At 44.6% G+C, this 18,367-nt stretch overlaps 2 pseudogenes; both read left to right on the forward strand.

Annotated features, from left to right (window-relative positions):
- The first annotated feature begins 315 nt into the window (after positions 1 to 315).
- LOC115393394 (probable phosphatase phospho1) lies at positions 316 to 2,976 on the forward strand (annotated as a pseudogene).
- A 12,911-nt stretch (positions 2,977 to 15,887) lies between these two features.
- LOC115393239 (gap junction gamma-1 protein-like) lies at positions 15,888 to 17,218 on the forward strand (annotated as a pseudogene).
- The last annotated feature ends 1,149 nt before the right edge of the window (positions 17,219 to 18,367 follow it).

Raw genomic sequence — 18,367 nt, forward strand, 5'->3', positions numbered from 1 at the left:
TTTTTCACACATTCTTGATTAGATGTGATTAAACAGCCGTTTCATTTGCATCCTTCCTCAGTCCGTCCGTCAGCACGTGAGCAGCGGCCGCGCCGCAGCGTCTCCTCCTCCGCTGATTGCATTATCTCCCCGGCTGATTACCGGGAAGCCGCCGCGCACAAATGGGGGCTTTGATTTTGAAAAGCGGCGGCCGTGTGTGCCGGGATTGCAGACTGTGACTTGACCGAGCGTCCTTTTAAAGAGGGAAGCCCTGCGCGCGCCTGCGGGACTCTCCTCTTTTACGCACCGGAGCGGAGCGAGCGCGTCAGTGTGGGATGCTGCCGGAGCTGGAGCTGGAGCTGGACCCGGAGCTGGACCCGGGCACCGAACCCACCGGCGGTAAGGCCTCTGCTGCTATTCTCAACATGCATTTTCACACACACACACACAGAGACACACACATCCCGGTGACTAATGCCTGCCGCGATGGCTCGGAGCCGCCGGTCCTCTGCAGGAATAGCGCGCCCGGGTTAAAATTAGACAGCTTACTGTGTAAATATGCACTATTAATAATGTGGCCTGGTGCTGCGGCAGACTGTAGATTACAGGACGTGAAGGTCGCTGCTGTCACCGCTTCAGATTACCGAAACACGGATTATTTTTGACTCCGCCGTGTCGTTGATGTTGATGGAGGGTTTATTATTTCTCAGTTCACATTTTCACTGTTACTCAGGTTGCACTAGAAGTCTGAATCAAACACTGGGATTAAAGCACATGACCTATTTAATTCTTAATCTTAAACAGGACGTGGTGCGTTAATCCGTCTCTTTATTATGTCATCTTTATCACGGTGTATTTTTATGTGAAAGGTTTTTTAGCTTGTCATTACTCTGTGGTTGGCGTCTGAAATTATGTGTAGAGCTCGGTTTACAGTTTCTTCAGGAGATGCAAATTATGTAGTTATAGATGTAATTATTGACAAAACAAATTTCCATGAAATTACTCTTGTTAAATTATATTTTAAACAGTTTTTTGCACATTTAATTGTTTGTTTGTTTTTTTAATTGGTGTCTTTAAACCTAAGGAGACTCAACCCAGGGTGACCTACTTCATTTTAAAACTGTTGCATTGATGTTAAACCACTTATTATTGATTAAGGTATACTACTTCTTATTCAAATGTGCAGTAGATCTGTACTGGTAAAGATAATTTGCTGACCACTGTTGATAATACTGTATTACTGTATTATTATACAATAATGAGGTTAAAAAATTTAAGACTTTATTGGCAACACTGTTACTTAAAATTGAGTGAAATTTAGTCTCTGTAACAGCACGTTTAGTAAATGTTAGCACAGTTTCTGCCTATTAGATGGCTTAAACATGCTGTCCCTGTTTATTGTGTTGTTTTTCAGCTGTTTCCAGCTGTTGTGTCTCTGTAACCTCCTTTTTTGATCTTATTTATTATGAGTTTCAACATTCTTTAGCTCATTTGACATAAAGATGCAGAACATTATTTCACTCGTTTTTTTATTCCATCTGTAGCAGAATTATAAATATCCCTCTGAGGAGAACTGATTTAAAGAGTTTCAGCACACTTCCTGATCAGATTAGCTTTATGTTCCTCTGCCTTCACTCAAGTTGCGGCATGCCTCCAGACACATCAGATATGTAAACACACAGCTGGCAGCGTTTCCAGATGAGACGTTTAGGAACTAAAGTTCTCAAAAAAGAATCAGGCAAATGGTAAGGCAGCAATTTGGAAACTCCAGAGGTGAGACTTCAATGTATTTTGCAGTTAAAGGACCATGCTGTAATGGCGATATTGTTTATATTTTCCTGTTGTTTGGTTAAAGCTCTCTCCGCTTCCGTTCCTGGTGTAAACACATGCTTCCCGTCCACTCGGGCCGTGATTAAGAACATTCTCTCAGAGCCAGCCTTTGTCTGATGCTGCGCTGATAACACTGGATTAATTAGCATCTTTCTTTATGGACCTCCTGTTGTTTAATTCTTATATTTAGACTAATTGTTGCACTTGATAACAAAGATCCTTCTCTAATTGAATCATTTGACCCTGTTTTTTCTTTTTTTTTTTCCACAGAGACCAAGATGGCGGCGCCGTCCGGCCGTTCCCGCGCCGCCGCGCCGGAGCAGCGCTTCCTGGTGCTGTTCGACTTCGACGAGACCATCATCTGCGAGAGCAGCGACGACGCCGTGCTGCGCGCTGCCGGGCCAGCAGCTGCCCGCCTGGCTGCGCGGACAGCTACCGCGAGGGCCACTACAACGAGTTCATGCAGAAGGTGCTGGCCTACATGGCGGAGCAGGGCGTGTCCAGGGCCTCCATCCACGCCTCGGTGGAGCGCATCCCGCCCAACCCGGGCCTCCTGCGCCTCTTCCAGTACCTGCGCAGCCACCAGCGCGACTTCGAGCTGGTGGTGCTCTCCGACGCCAACACGTACTTCATCGAGTCGTGGCTGGAGCACGCCGGCGTGCGGCAGCTCTTCACCAAGATCTTCACCAACCCGGCCAGCTTCGACGAGAGCGGCCGGCTGGTGCTGCTGCCCTTCCACTCGCACTCCTGCCCCCGCTGCCCGGACAACATGTGCAAGCAGGCCGTCCTGCGGGAGTACCTGTCGAGCCGGCAGGCGGAGCGCGGGGGGGCGCCCTTCCAGAGGGTGTTCTACGTCGGCGACGGGGCCAACGACGTCTGCCCCTCGCTGGCCCTGGGGCCCCGCGACACCGCCTTCCCCAGGAGGGGCTTCCCCATGCACAGGCTGCTGCCGCAGATGCAGCAGTTCAAGGGGAACATCGCCCCCTGGGTCAGCGGCGAGGACATCGTGGACTGTCTGAAGAAAATCATGGAGGAGAGATGAGGGTCAAAGGGTCGCGAGAAGCAGGACTCACCTCACTTCAGCCGAGCAATAGTTCTACATTATGGAAACATCTCTACGACTTTCTTGTTGAAATTGCGAGTTAATGAATGAAAATATATTTCTGGAGCTAGAATGTGAAGCATTTCACTTTAAAATGTATTTTAATGACGTAAATGTGACATAACATGATATTAGGTGTTCTTTAGTGCCTCTCCATGAATTTTCTCAGATGAAACTGCAGATATGGACAAGTGAAGAGTTTTCCCTTAACACAAGATTATTCCCAAAATGCCGGATTTCAAAATGTAACTTCAGCTTCAATCTCAACTCTTTGAAAGAACATTTTGAAGAACACCTTAACCAAAGTGACCCGTCCTCAGGGGGTCTCGGTGTCGACGGGCTCCTCTCCCGCTGCATCAAATGTCGCGGCGGCGGACACGGGGGTGGGATCAGGTGTTACGGTGCCGTCTGGAACAAAAGGCCACACGTGTCGTGTCAGGCGGGGACAGGGGCCGGCACGCTCCTCACCACCCAACACCGATACCTAATCCACTGCTTGACTTTACGAGAGAAACCTACACCAGCATGAGGTCCGACAGGGACGCCACAGCCATACGCTTTCCTCCCCCCCCCCAGAGCTGTGTTCCCCGAAACAATGAACCGTCCACGTCTGCTTGCTGTGTTTAGAAACCGCTGAAGCTCGGAGTGAGTGTTTCCAGTAAGTTAGGAAGAGGTTTTCCACTGCTTCGTCATGACTGTAACCTCATTCTGCCTCGTGGAATCAATAACAAAGAGGGTGAAGCAGATCTACAAGGATGACTGCTGAACCGTCATCTCAGTGTTAACGTCAAATTAACGCAGTCGTTGTGTCGCCGGCGTCCTTGTAGCTACGCTCTGCTTTAGCAGATTTACTCCATCGGCAGAGCGTTTCTCTAAATTCAAATAACCATATAGTAATACCAGTCTTTTCAGAGGTGAGCTGCATGTATATGGCATTCATTAGTATTCTGAATATCTGTACTGAACTGAATCTGTGTGCGTCTTTGAGAAACCGAGAAACAAACAGCGATGCAACAGTGTGGGTGCTGATCCAAAGCAGTGAAAGGGCGAGGCAGTTCATTATGGGTCTGGCCTTAACACATAATGCTGTAAACCTGCTCGAAACTTCCTTCAGACCAGTGTTTTCATTTCTCAGGGAACAGAGAGGCAGCCGAGCAGAGACAACGGCGACTGATAGCATCCTCAGTGCTTATCGAATACGTTTATTTGCACATTCACTGTCATTTTTTTCCTTCTCTGAGAAGAAAATGTTTCATTTGTGATGGAATAAAGCATCATATAGATGTTTAGAAGCAGCCGAAGCATGACCCTGAAATTCTTCAAGATCAAGACCTAATCCCTTAATGCTTCGTGATTATGAGACTGAAACTCTGTGAGCTTTTCTTTGTGCGATACAGTCGACGTACACGTCTTTGGGGTTTTGTGCAATAATAAATGTTTCTTTTGTATAAATAAGAGGTTTAAAAGGAAGAAAGACATTTTCAGGGATGTAACTTGACCCTAAATCATCAAACTGTTTTGTTTTTTTTCTTCATTAAACTTTTGAAACATGCAACAACAGAGAAATTTAATGACGTGCTGTTTGGAATTTACATTTCGGTGGTTTGCTGTACTGTACACTGGAAATATGTGTGTGTAATCAAAAGTGTCATGCATCATGGTAACAGGAATATAAAGCCATTATCAGACAACATGTGTGTTATGTGCTTTTTAACTTGTGATGCTATCTCCGGACAAATTTCCAGACGTGATCCTCCAGAGGGCAGGGGAAAGAACGTTATTTGATGTTTTTTATGGTACCTTTAAGATAAGCACCCCGTGTTTCAATGTACTGAATGTGGTTAAAATATCTAAAACGTGAAAAGAAAATGAAAAAAATGATTATTTTCCTCCTCAGAGTAGACGACATGTTGGTTTTAGCAGCAGAGGAGGAACGAGAGCTGAAATCAGAGGAGTCGTCTGAACTCCAGGAGGCTGGAGGACGGAGCGAGGACAGAAGGGCAGCGTGAGACGAGAGAGGAGTGGAGGCGGAGGACAAGGCCTGGATTGTCCCCCGGGCACAATGGCAGAAATGGAAATGAGAGAAAATGTTTTGCGGCATTTGAATAAACAGTAAGAATATGTAAAACCATTTCTAGTCAAAGCTGAACAAGCGGCAACCTTTGTTTTGCATTTTCTATTTCTGGCAAATTTTTAGCACAAAGTAAAGTTGCAGGTTCAGTTTCTTATCTGTCCTCATGCTGAAGTGTCCTTGAGCAAGTCGATGAATGTCAAATTGTTCCTGATTCTTGTCTCTCCTCCACTCATCCGAGATTCTGTCTGAGAATTAATTCATTTGACAATGTTTTAATAAATCAGTTTAGATTTTCACCACAAGATGGCGCCAAGTCGTCGATTCTCCACCTGCAGAGTTCCCAAACGACCTCCAAGTTGCTGTAAAGTTTGTCCAGTTCCCACATCCTCCCAGTCAGTGCAGACAACTGGCATCTCCTGCACACCGGCAGCATGAGAGTGAGAGTTCTGTGGCATGGCGTCGGTGTTCAGAGTCATTCACCAAACTGAACGGCAGAGAGGCTGCAGGCCGCAGTCCTGCAGACGACACGTGAGGCTCGGTGCTTCAAGAGCTTTAACCAAGTCATGTGTTGAATTTAAACACATATGGATTTCTACAGCTTTGTATTTGCAATTATCATCTCTGTCCCGGTGAAAATAAAGACGAAATCTCCTCATGTGATCTCTCTGTTTCCTCACACCCAGTCTCTTCAGCGCCGTCCTCCGTCCACGTCTGATCCTGTCCCTCTGATGCCTTCTGTCACGCCGGCCCCGGGCCCACTCTGTCATTGTTCTTGTCTACCGATGTATCTCCCGTTGTCAGTCCAGCGTCCTTAATGCTAACGACACAACAAAAAGCTGACTATAGGGAAAACTCCGAGCCAGCGCTCGTTCTGTTTTCGCTGCTCACTGTTCCCCCTCATCTCCCCTCGTGGTATCTGAAGCCGCAGCGCAGACCATCCTGCCAGGATCGATCTCCCAATTGAGGAAACACTTTAGTCTGACATTGCCGAGGAACGAGCCGCCTCTTCCTCGGCTGACTTGTTGCCGAGTTCCAAGTTCGAACGACCTCTGCAGGTAAGTGAATATATAAAAACCCAATCAGCATCATCCTGTGGAGAATGGTGACAGATTGCCTTCTCTACCTCCCTGTCGATATCCACACGCCAGCTGACGCAGGACACACACCAATAACAGAAAACACTCCTCAGACAGGCTGTGCTGTCCGATGATTGCTTTTATGGATAACCTCATTGATTCTGCTCCATTCAATTACTCCCCCCGAGGTGGAAGATAACACGGTTAAGGGACTGGAGGCTTGTCGGAGGTCACTCTGGGCTCCCTATGCCAAAACGCTATCAGGCTGATTAGGGACGTAAGTGTTTCCACCGCTCCGCTCCTCTGCCTTCGATTCTTCTGGTGATAGTTGAAGAACACAGTGCCGGCCAGAAGTCAGGCTGATAGCTTCGAGCTGTGCCCCCCCAAAGGGGGAAAACAGCAGGATGGAGAAGAAGCGTTCCTGCAACATCCTAGAGACAAACTGATAATTCAGAGATTCCGTCTCTTCTGCACCAGCAGCTGAATAGAGAACAATGCTTCAGTTGTGCTGGCACGTCCTTCATGTTGAAACATATCAAAAATAAGATTCTCTGCACAAAGAAAGTCCTTTATTAATTCAGAATTTATCTACTGACAGTGTGTCCGTTTGAGGAAAAACTGACGAGAACCAAACAAAACAGCCAGAAACTTCTTGAATCCAAACTAATCGAAGGTGAAGTCTCATTTTTAAATCAAAGTCCTGACTTTCTTTTTGTGTTAATCCTTGTTTTTGTATCCACGGTTTTTCAATAGATAAGCAGAAAACATGCAACATTCACATGGGAGATCAGGAACTCAAACCGGGGACTTTCTCACTGTGAGGGGAGTGAGCTAACCACTGCACCGTCATGCAGCCGCTGATCAGTGCGTCCCTGGACTACGTCTTCAATAAAGATAGTGTTTTGCCTCAACATGTGTGCCTCTGTGTTTTAACGTCCTGTAATTCTCATGAAGCAGCTTCACTTCATTAAACCTCAACTTCTCCCGCTGTTCAAACTTGGCACCATCCTGCAAACACTCTGATCTTATCATCACAGCTAAGCTCCCGTCAGAGCAACAGATGACATAATCTTTTTTTTTTAAGTGAACAAACCCTGTGAAATGTATGAAGCGTCTCTTTGAGGCAGCTTGTTGAGAGTATTGTGTGATAGTGCGAAGCAAGAAATCCCCTTGTCTCCACAGCATGATGGAAAGAGATGAAACAACCAGTCTGCGTCTGTTTAGTCTCACAGTGGTTCTGTAAATACACCGTATGTGTCTAAAACACTTGTCTTTGCCCTTTAATAAAGTCCTAACTCATGATAAAGTCCTTCTACGTGGAAAGAAAAGCCCAGTAAGCTTTTGATGAACTAATACTAATGCTCAAGACGCCAAAAAAAGACACCAAAGGAGCATAAAACAGAGAGAAAAAAGGGGAAAGAACAGAAAAAAACGACCATAGGAAGATTTAAAATCGCATGCTGAGGGACAGACAATCAGGTTTAGGGAGAAAACACTTCAACCAAAGAGCAAACATGAGAGACATGAGCTCATCGGATACACACCAGTAAAACACAACTAATAAAACGAGACAAACAAAGGCACAAAATGACAGGTACACAAGCCAGGAGAGGTAAAAGATATGTAAACACACACACACACCACACACACACACACACACCACACACACACACACACACCACACACACACCACACACACACACACACACCACACTTAGTAGCCATCGCAGTAACTCACACATGAACAAACTGTTTGACTTTATTGTATTATCCATGAATATTGATGTACACTATATTATATATTTCATTCTCTATTCTAATAAATAGATTCAGTCAATCAGTCTTTCGTCTCATCTGAACATATCTGTGAGACATCACTTTTGTCCTTGTGTTCTTGATTGTTAGCGTCTGGTTGCAGGTTGAAAGAACATTGCGGACGGTGCTGAAATAAGATGCAAAACAATGCACAAACAAACAGGGATGCAGAGGAGAATAAGAGGTAAAGCACCCGAAACAGACACAAACTGAACTAAGTGGATTAAAAAAGACAAGATAAGAGAAGAAAATGATACAAGACTGAAGCCAAAAAACTTTGAAAACATAATAACTGCACCCAATGATGCTATACCACTTAGATAAGACCACATTTCTTGGAAATAAAACCTTGTTTTGTGCACAATCATCATACTCATTCACTAAGCAGACTCTCAGTAATTGTTGTAAAAGAATTTTTGATTTATTACATAATTGGGAAATTAGTTAATTATTGATTGTTGCAAGGGGAATATATACAATACATAGAGCAGGGGCGTCTAATACATTATAATTCAAGGATACTTCACCTCAATTTCCTCTTGAGTGAGTCAGACAAGTAAAAATTCTAACCTTTCAAATTGAAGACTTAAAGTTTTTGTATTGTTGGATCTCAGAGTACACATGATGAAAATCTTTATATTCTAAGAAAATCAGAAAATCACTCCAAATCTCAACATAATACAATGAAAATATTTCACTGGCAACATTTTGAAAAGTGTCTGTTTTTGCAGTAACGTCAGGAAATGTAAAAATGATGTAGTTTTCATGTCAGGCCACCGTTGGATGCTGTTTGTTTTAGTAATAAAGCCACACACATGCGTACAGAGGACAATACGCTATAGACATGAACAGTGAGAGAACACGGACATTAGTATGGACAGATGATGAAGTTGGATTGCTACTACATGAGAGAGACAGAACACTCTGGAGACCGCCGTTGTTGTTGTGCAGGAGAACTATTAACGACATGCCCAGAGTAGCAGCTTCTCTACCTGAAGACGGACCCAAGCCTATTCACGTTATGTTTTTATCCTGTTACGCATTGTTGTTTCCACCTTGTTAAAAAAATTGCATTTTCAGTGGCTCCAAATACCCTTTTCTTGTAAAGGGAATGCCCAAAACGCAGTGAAAGTTTCGTCTTTTGACTCGAAACCCTTGTTGTGCACACGGGTCTAATATTAGTTACTTACAGCGAGTTATCTGATACTGATAGAATATCAGCTCAGGTCTCAGTGTTTTGTTGTGTTCCCTACTCTTACAAATTTAATGAAAAAAAAAAGTCATTGCTTTCTTTGTAATGTTTTACTATTTGGTGATTTGTCAAACCGAACTGGACCCGGTTTTGGCGCTCGATCCTTATGTTTGACACCACTGATCCAGAGAGAAAAAAGTCTTTTTGTCTGTCTTTAAGGATGGAAAAACAGAGCCTGGGTTGTTAAACTGAATGTCAATAGTGGAAGCAAGAAGGAAGCATGTTGGAGGATGCTTGGCTTATTATGTCCTCCTCCTCCTCCTCCTCCTCCTCCTCTCTCTAACTCCTCCTCATCTTGCTCCAGTCATTTTTCCTCCTCCTCCTCTCAGAGCAGTCCAGCAGGAAAGAGCTATTTTTGCATTTCACAGAAAGACAGCTTGACCCTGCAGAAAGTTGGATGTTTCCAGGTTTTTCGTGCGGTTCGGGGTTTTGGATGCGGACTGCTTGTTTCCCTCCTCAGGACTGTTTCTGTTTGCTGGATGGAGTCTGAAGGTGGACCTGCTGTGAGCTCCTGAGAGGTGAGCAGCCTCACGCATCACTCCATAAACACCTTTAAAACTCAGAAACATACAAAATGTCTAAGCTGTGAGCTTATTAAATTATCCCTTTTTTAATGATAATTTAGGCTAGTTTTCAGGAAACTGTCAGGCTTAGCATTGGGAGCTAGCAAGGCTAGTCATTAATTTTTACTTTAAGTAAATTAAATATACTTAAATAATACTCAAAAAAGTTTTTATTGTAGTCTTATTGAACAATTATGACTTTTTTAATAGATGTGTTCAAGTTGGGGCTTTTAACATGTTACTATTATCACCATGATTATTCCCGTTATTGATTAGCTTAGCATTAGCATCTGAAGCTTTTAGCCAATTAAAGACTTTACTTTTGTCAAAATTTCTAACTATTTTACACAATCTTTTCACTTAACAAAGTGAAATATGTCACAATTTATCTTAACCGTTCCAAAGTATGTTTGAAGTACAGTATTTTCATAAACTAAATATCAAAATTTAATAATTAACGTAAAATTACATTAAAGAAGGCATTAATGGTTTACACAACATCACACATTTATTCACAATAAAGCCTCATGTGTTTTGATAAACAGTTCAGAAATAGGACAGAAAAAGTAAAAAACATTTTGTGATCATTTGTGTTAATTGTTTCACGAAATGGTTATAAGGAGATTATTTTATAGGATTAAAGTTTCACCTATCTTCCATATTCAAGTCAAGGTAATTTGTTAGATCCAGTCATCCGCAGTCCAGAATGTCATCAGATGGTTTAGTGAGAAGGCTGGAGGTCAGTGCTTGATCCTGGTGATTTTGTGTTTAACTGCATTAAAGATTGGCTTCATTCAGTGCAGAAAACACACTGCAGAGGCTCAGGAACACTTGGAGAAGTCCAAAACACATCGCTTTCTTCTCATTCAATCCTTCCTTTAAAAAATGATCGAAAATGGACTGATGCAAAACAGATGATTGTCAGATGAATCAGTATTCTAAATCTTTTTCCATATCCTGTTGGCTCAAGAGGAGAGGAACCAACTTTTTTTGCCAGCGCACCGTACAAAAGCTGACATTTATGTTAAAATGGAGCGTCATCTTTAGCTTTTCCATGAAAGGTTTTGTTATTTCAGCCCATAAATAGTTCAACTGTTTTAAATATGATTAAAAACTTCTCTTTCATGTGTATTCCCTCATCTTCCGAAAGCCGTCACTTCACCGTTGCGTTTTGCTTCCTGCTTGTAGTTTTCAGGCAGATGGAGATTGAATTCTCTGTGTGGCCTCAGTGACAACTCAAGCAGGAGAGGAAGGAAAGAGACAACAAGCAGAGGTAAAAACCGATCACTGATTGTTTCAATATGTGGTCTGATGTGCATTGTGCCTGTTCTGAAACGCATAAATGAACTCATACTGTATGTGTTTGGTATCTCCAAGTGTTAAAGAAGCACAGAAAAATGAGGAAATAACCATACATGGCCTCTTTCCTGAGCAAACTGTAACAAAGTGCAGGAAATTCAGGATTAAAATTTGTAAAGAGTATGAAGAAAGCTACTTAGAATGATTATGTAAGGGCCAGTTGAAGCAGTTGTAGTGTACTTGTATTGACTTTGTGATGGGAGTCTCTGCTGCCTTTGCTCCAGGCTTGTGTCAGGATCAGATTGAGTGTATACGTCGCGCCGTCCTGTGTGTTTTGACATGTTCGATGGCCTCCACAGTTAACTGAAAATCCCCCGGGGACAGCCTGTCTCACAGTAACAAGAAGCGCTGAATGTGAAGCTTCGGCGCCGGCTCTCAGGATGTTGTTCATCATTTCGTTAGTTGAAGTTGGAGAGCCGGCGGTGGCCCAGAGGTTAGAGCAGCAAGCATGTGAACGGAAAGTGGGGGTTTGAATCCACAACGCCCCCCCGAATCCCACTGAGGAAAAGCATCCGGCTGGAGATTTGTCCCAAATCAAACATTCGCGGTCCGCCGTGTTGACCCCCGAAAGACAGTTATCATCATGGAGCTTTGACAAGGCAGAAAACATAGTTATGACGGTTTCTGCTGCTGTTTGATTCCCTCCGCTGGCTGTTGTCTTGTTTTGTTCAGTGCTCGTTAGATTTGCCTTCAGAAACCTGCCTGTAGCTTTTCTGTTGCTCTGAATTCTCCTTATTATTGTTTGAAGTTTTACAGAAGTAAAAGTTGTGTTAAACTGACAGAGCAAAAAGCAGTTTTGTTGTATCTCTCATATAATTTTATTTTTCCACTGATTTTTATGCTTTATGAAAAGATCTGTGAAATTTCTGAGGACTCATTAAGGACCGGAAGGCGTTCTCTGCCGCTGCAGTGACTCTTTATAGAAATAGCATGAAGGTTAAGATAGTGTTTTCCTGCGTGTGTGTATGTGTGAACGTACAATCACACACATGCCTATGTTAGCGTCTTTGTGTGGGTTTGAGTGTTTTTATGGGGCTGGGGTGGGAGTTTCATTCTGGGAATATTTTTTTATTATTTAGTGTAACACTTTGGGCCCCATCTATTAAAGTTGTTCTCACAAAAGAAAAAGAAAAAGAAAGATCTACTTACCCGACGCACAGAGAACACTGGGAACGGTTTATGCTAATTGCTTAGAGCACACGTGCATCGTGATTTACTGTTTGCCTCGTTTGATAAGATTATGCAGCAGAGATCCTCCTCCTGCCTCGTGCTGAGAAGCATTTTGTCAACTGGCTCTCCGCGGCTTTCCTCTGTAGACTTTAAACTTAATTTCATGTCTTATCCCTAGATTGTGTATTTTGCTTCATTTGTTTGCCGTGACGTTCCGGTTCTTTAAAGAACCTGTCCCTCTAACTCTATTCGTCGTGGCTGATTGATTGATAGAAGTGCAGATGTGGCTGAATGCGTGTCTCCGGCACTAACTGCAGCCGAACAGTTGACTGATGCTGCCGTCGAAGACTCATACCGCAGCGTTTGATCAGGACATAGCCTCCCTCCAACAAACTCCACGATTTAAATAGCATAAATCCAAGACTGTGCTGTTTGGCTTCTGCATATATATATATATATATATATGTGTGTGTGTGTGTGTGTGTGTGTGTGTGTGTGTGTGTGTATATACCAAACGTGCATTAACCAAAGCACAAAATCCAATCTGCCTTGTCTCTGCAAAAGGACTAAAAGGTAGTTTTTAAATAATTTACTGCTATTTTTGTCACTTTTTTGGTTTGAACTCGTGACCTGCAGCACAAGTGTGAACACAGCCTCGCAGCCTGTCAGTGCGGTCTGACTGGAGCCTTTCTTGCACATCATCCCCCCAACTTCATTTTTTTCTCCCCTTCAAGGTCAGCTTTCCACTTTGTAGTGTGTATCTAATCAAGAAAATTCTCCCACCCAAAATACTTGAAAAGGCGCTGTCAGCAAACTGCTAAATGTTTACGGTTGCCTTTCAAGGTAATAGTTAGTGTTTCATTCTCGCAGATTCTGGGTGGAGCGTCTCATTTGCTGCTTTAAAGGAGACCGCAAACCTTTACATTCACAGCTTGAAGCCTTCTCACATGGGCTTGTGTGAAACTGGCTTTTTTTTTTACTGGCCCTGTAGGAAGCAGGAGGTTGCTGGGAGACATCTGGAGAAAGTCCGCAGGACCACCTCCAGGCCGATGTGGCACGGCTCTGTAGCGTGAGCTCCCGTCTGAGTCTGAGACGTCTTCTTACGTAAAGACATGACTGTAACCGCGTCGGTTACAGCCATGTGACACATATGTGTTGACGAAAGATTAAAACCCAGCCTCAACAGCAAAAACGACAACTCCCGTCCTCAAAAACCTGCTTTTATCCCCTGTTACAGCAGCGATTCGCATTGTGGGTGACCTGATGGCGAGCGCTGTGAAGGACGGTCACCAGCGGGAGTTTGGGTGGTCATAGATGAGCTACCGGGCCTCCGAGTGGTGCATTACACAACAAGGCCAGATGTGCAGTTTTAAAAGGCACGTGACTCCTAATGAGGCAGACAGGTTATTTTTTTCTTTCCTTTTTTTCTCCGTCTTCAGAGTCAGACATTAAGAAGTCGACTTGTTATTTTGTGTCACACTGACTCAGTGCGACAAATTTAATGCAGCAGGGCATTAGCGTGTACATGTGCTCTCATAAATAGCGTTAGCCACATGTGTTATGTACTCCAAACAGAAAGTCAAGTAGAACATTGGAGATCATAAACAGGTTAGTACCCATTAAGGTTCTGCAGTTTTTCATGGGGTGCTTATTTTTATCTGTGTAGTATAAGGAAGAGTGTATTCCTTTGAGTAAATAAAACTCTGTAAATCCAGATATTCTGGGGTAAAATCACTTATCGCAACAGAATTTAGATTTTTTTTTAAATCATTTTCACCACATTTTTTTCCCACTGACAGATGAGTAAAGTTGTGGATCTCAAAAATACAAATAAATTACTTGACGCTCAACATTTAACTCAAAACCAGGAGTGTCACTCTTCTTAGTTCAAGGTCACATTCATCCCAATATTACCTTGAGAGGGCCTGACTGGTGAAATAGTGACCTTTAAACTTAAACTTTAAAATGTCTACATTTCCAAAAAAAAAATACAATTACTGTCAAAAATCACTACAATTTCAACATAAAGCCATTTTCAATGAGATCTTCTGTTGCAGAGGCTTCTCTCGCTGATCAGTTAAAACTGATAAAGAGCATTCCTTTTTCTGTAACAGTTCGTGTTGTTGTGCATTTAGAAAAACCAGCGCTCACATAGACTGCAGTTGGGGAGCTGTTTGAACAGGAGAGCTACACACAGACGCACACACTCCGCACGGGCAGAGAGCCCCACAGAAGTCTAGACCTTTAAATATAAAAAGAAAAAAAAAAAATGCTCTCGTGAGACGTCTGCAGCGCGAGCTCTGAGCAGATGGGTGTCTTCAGGTTAAACAGTGATTTTTCACGGTGAGGCAGAGAAACGCGGTCGTCTGGTTCAGCGGTGAACTGGGATGACTTCGCCGTGGACTCCTCACACCGTCCTCCTCGCTTTGTGGCGGCGCGTTTTTTCATGAAACCATTAAATGTTTTGTAGTTTAACCCCCTAACAGCGGAGGAATTCCTGAAGCTCTCGCACTAATGAACGCTGCCAGCTGTTTGGAAAGAGGGAGCCGGCATCATAAGAAGTCAGCAAAAACAAAGAAAACATTTTTTTAAAAGTGAACGTCTTGTCTGAGGACGGTGTTTCCAGTCTGGCAGTGAAGCAGACGTACAGCATGATGCAACAGCCGGCGTGTTTTACAGTCGCTCGGCTTTCCAACGAGCTCCACTCTGGTCTGAGTGGAACGTTATCCCAGAACCACTGACATTTAACTTAACGCACATCTAACAGGAATATAAACATTAAAATATTTGAAATCATTACATAGTTCTCGTTATAAGCTTCCTCGTGACTGATTTCTAAGGTGAGCTCTGTCCATCGCTTAGATAACGGATTAAATGTGTCGTTTTAATCGCTTGCGGCTGATTTATAGCCGGTTTATGGACTGTCTGGACGATTGTGCAAAGTAATATTGTGCGGCGCAAAGAAATCGTTCGGTCTCATTTACAGTCGCACATTCCACCATGGGTTTGTTTAGACGTCTGGTTCAGGGCACTGCTGTTCAAAGGAGGAGGATGAAAGTGTGGCTGTCGTGAAGAAAGACGCTGTTTGATAACCATGTGAGGGAAAGACGGTGTGTCTCAGATCGCTCCTGAGCCCTAAACCTGCAGGAGAGCCCGTCCTCCATGCCCACAGACGAAAAAAGAACCCATGAAAAGTGTGGGGGTCTTTATTTGTAGAACATATTCTGTGTGTGTGTGTGTGTGTGTGTGGGAGGGAGAGAGATAAAGCCAAAGATACACACAAAATGACAGAATAATTCATGATCCGTCTTCTACCCTCAGCGCGTGTTTTACTCACTCAGGAATGTGTGTGATGTGATTTCCCAGAGTTGTGAGCTGATATTATTGCTTGTCTTTAAATGGAAGTGTTTCACCAAAAGGAGCCGTTTGACCCCATTAGCTGAGTCCTCCTGTTTTCTAGGACAGAAATAAACATTTTCACATCAACAGAAAGTTTAAAATAGTACGGTGAAGGACTTCCTTCTAAGTTTCTTTGTTATTTGTGTGATTTTGCTCCATTTAATGTGTCTTCTTTTGAATTGTTGTCTAAATAAACCCTTCTATTCTCTCTCCCAGGGGATTAACTGGAGGTGTATGCTGCTCCACGGTGTCGTTTCCCCCCGTTACCATGAGCTGGAGTTTCCTGACTCGCCTGCTGGAAGAAATCCACAACCACTCCACGTTCGTGGGCAAGATCTGGCTGACCGTCCTCATCGTGTTCCGCATCGTGCTGACGGCCGTCGGCGGAGAGTCCATCTACTACGACGAGCAAAGCAAGTTCGTCTGCAACAGCGGCCAGCCGGGCTGCGAGAACGTCTGCTACGACGCCTTCGCGCCGCTCTCGCACGTCCGCTTCTGGGTGTTCCAGATCATCCTGGTGGCCGCGCCGTCGCTCATGTACCTGGGCTACGCCGTCAACAAAATCGCCCGGGCTGAGGAGCAGGCCGACGGCGGCGGGTTTCCACGAAACCGAGCGAAGAAGCACTACCTGGCAGGCCGGAGGCAGCACCGGGCCGTCGAAGAGGCCGAGGATGACAACGAGGAAGACCCCATGATTTACGACACGGCAGAGGTGGACAGCGACGGCGGGGCGGCGGCGAAGGGGAACGGCGGCGATAAACAACAGAAAGCCAAGGCCCGCCATGACGGACGCCAGCGGATCAGAGAGGACGGACTGATGCGCATCTATGCGTTCCAGCTGCTGGCGCGCACCATGCTGGAGGTGGCCTTCCTCTGCGGGCAGTACGCGCTCTACGGGTTCGCCGTGCCCGCCAGGTACGTGTGCTCGGCCAAGCCCTGCCCCCACCAGGTGGACTGCTTCGTGTCGCGGCCCACCGAGAAGACCATCTTCCTGCTCATCATGTACACGGTGTCGCTGCTCTGTCTGGCGCTCAACATCTGGGAGATGCTCCACCTAGGCGTCGGCACCATCTGCGAGATCCTGCGCTCCCGCCACGTGCGGCTCGCCGACGAGGAGCTGTACGGCTGACCCGGGCGCAGGGCGCGCTCGGCGAGGCGCGGGTGAGCGCAGAGGAGTACGGCGGCTACCCGTTCCCGTGGAGCGCGCCGTCGGCCCCGCCGGGCTACAACATCGCCATCAAACCCCTGGTGGTGTCCACGGGGAGCCACGGCCAAGCGCTGCCCATCACCGACCTCACCAACGCCAAGATGGCGTGCCGGCAGAACCACGCCAACAGCGCCGAGGAGGAGCGGCAGCAGTACTCCAATAACGAAGACAACCTGCGGCGGCCCGAGGCGGGCGATCCCCCCGCGGCGGTCCACGGGGACGCCGGTCGGCCTCAGAGCAAGCCGGAGGCCGACGGCCAGAATCACGGCCCCCCCCACGGCAACCCTCACCGCGAGCGCAAACACCGGCAGGCCTCCAGACACTCCGGAGACAGAGGCAGCAGCAGCAGCAGCAGCAAGTACGGAGTCATCAAAGGCTCCGAGTGGATTTGAGTCCGTTAGAGGTTAAACAATGCGGCGTCTCCGACAGCAGAACAGCAGCAAAGCAACAGTGTCAGATCATTTTTTTGATATTATATCACATTTACAGCATCCTGTGGACACTTAATGCAGCTCGTTGACACAGATTGATGGCAGTTTACACGTTTCCTTTCAGGAAAAAGGCTTCTTTTTTTTCTTTTTCTTTTTTTTTTTTTAGTATTACAATTCATGTTTAAAGTTGGTTGAGAAGAAGCCTTTCCACATCTGGGAGAAAAACTTTAGAAGTTAATTGTGAAAGTTCACAGCAGTGAATTGGAATGAAGAAAAACTGTGTGAAGTTCTTTGATTTTCTGTATCTGGTGCAGATAGGTCTGTGCTTTATTCCTGAAGTGCCTTACGTTCACCGTTGTTAATCTGTTTCATTTGAAATCTACATGACTTTGCGTTCAACAGTTCTGGGCGTCCTTTTGAAATAAAAATGGCCGTCACTGTGGACTGAAAGCAGGGTTTCAGTCCTGCCGGCTGAGTGATTTGGTTCATTACCCTCAGGCACTAAAGCTTTTCTCTCTCAATATGCAAATATCTCCCAGACATAAAAATTATAAATATTTCTTTCTGAAACAACAAAAAAATTAAGGGACTCAGGTAGATGTCACAATGTTTTCATTTTGTGATTTTTTTTGGGGGGTGAGAAGGGGTTATATAGAAAATGTTCAGATTTTCAATCTTTTACTATTCTGCTTGTATTATTTTCAACACACTTTTTGCGATAAGTAATGAGCGATGTTTTGTTCTTAAGGTCTGATTTAAAACTTGTCATGTGTCTTGATTTACAGACTTTCAGTCTGAGATGCTGTTCGGGTCAGTTTTTTGCACTGCCACTGTTTTACTTTGTGGAAAAAAATCTTTTCATTAACAAAAGTGCATGTTTTGAAATAAAAAGTTTGCATTTCACTTGTGTCTGTTTGTACTGACTGAAGACCATTACAGCTGTCGTATGTGCAGACACTGCCCTCTGGTGGGCAAAAACAGCACAAATTAACATTCTGCCCTCAACATGTTATTCCACTATTCCGTTTTGAATCAACGTAAAGAATTTCTAATAGAAATGTATTTTATTTTTTCTGTTCTTTTTTGTATTAATCCACGTGCGGTTGGATG

This window comes from Salarias fasciatus, chromosome 8, assembly GCF_902148845.1.
Source record: "Salarias fasciatus chromosome 8, fSalaFa1.1, whole genome shotgun sequence".
Classification (NCBI taxonomy): Eukaryota; Metazoa; Chordata; class Actinopteri; order Blenniiformes; family Blenniidae; genus Salarias; species Salarias fasciatus.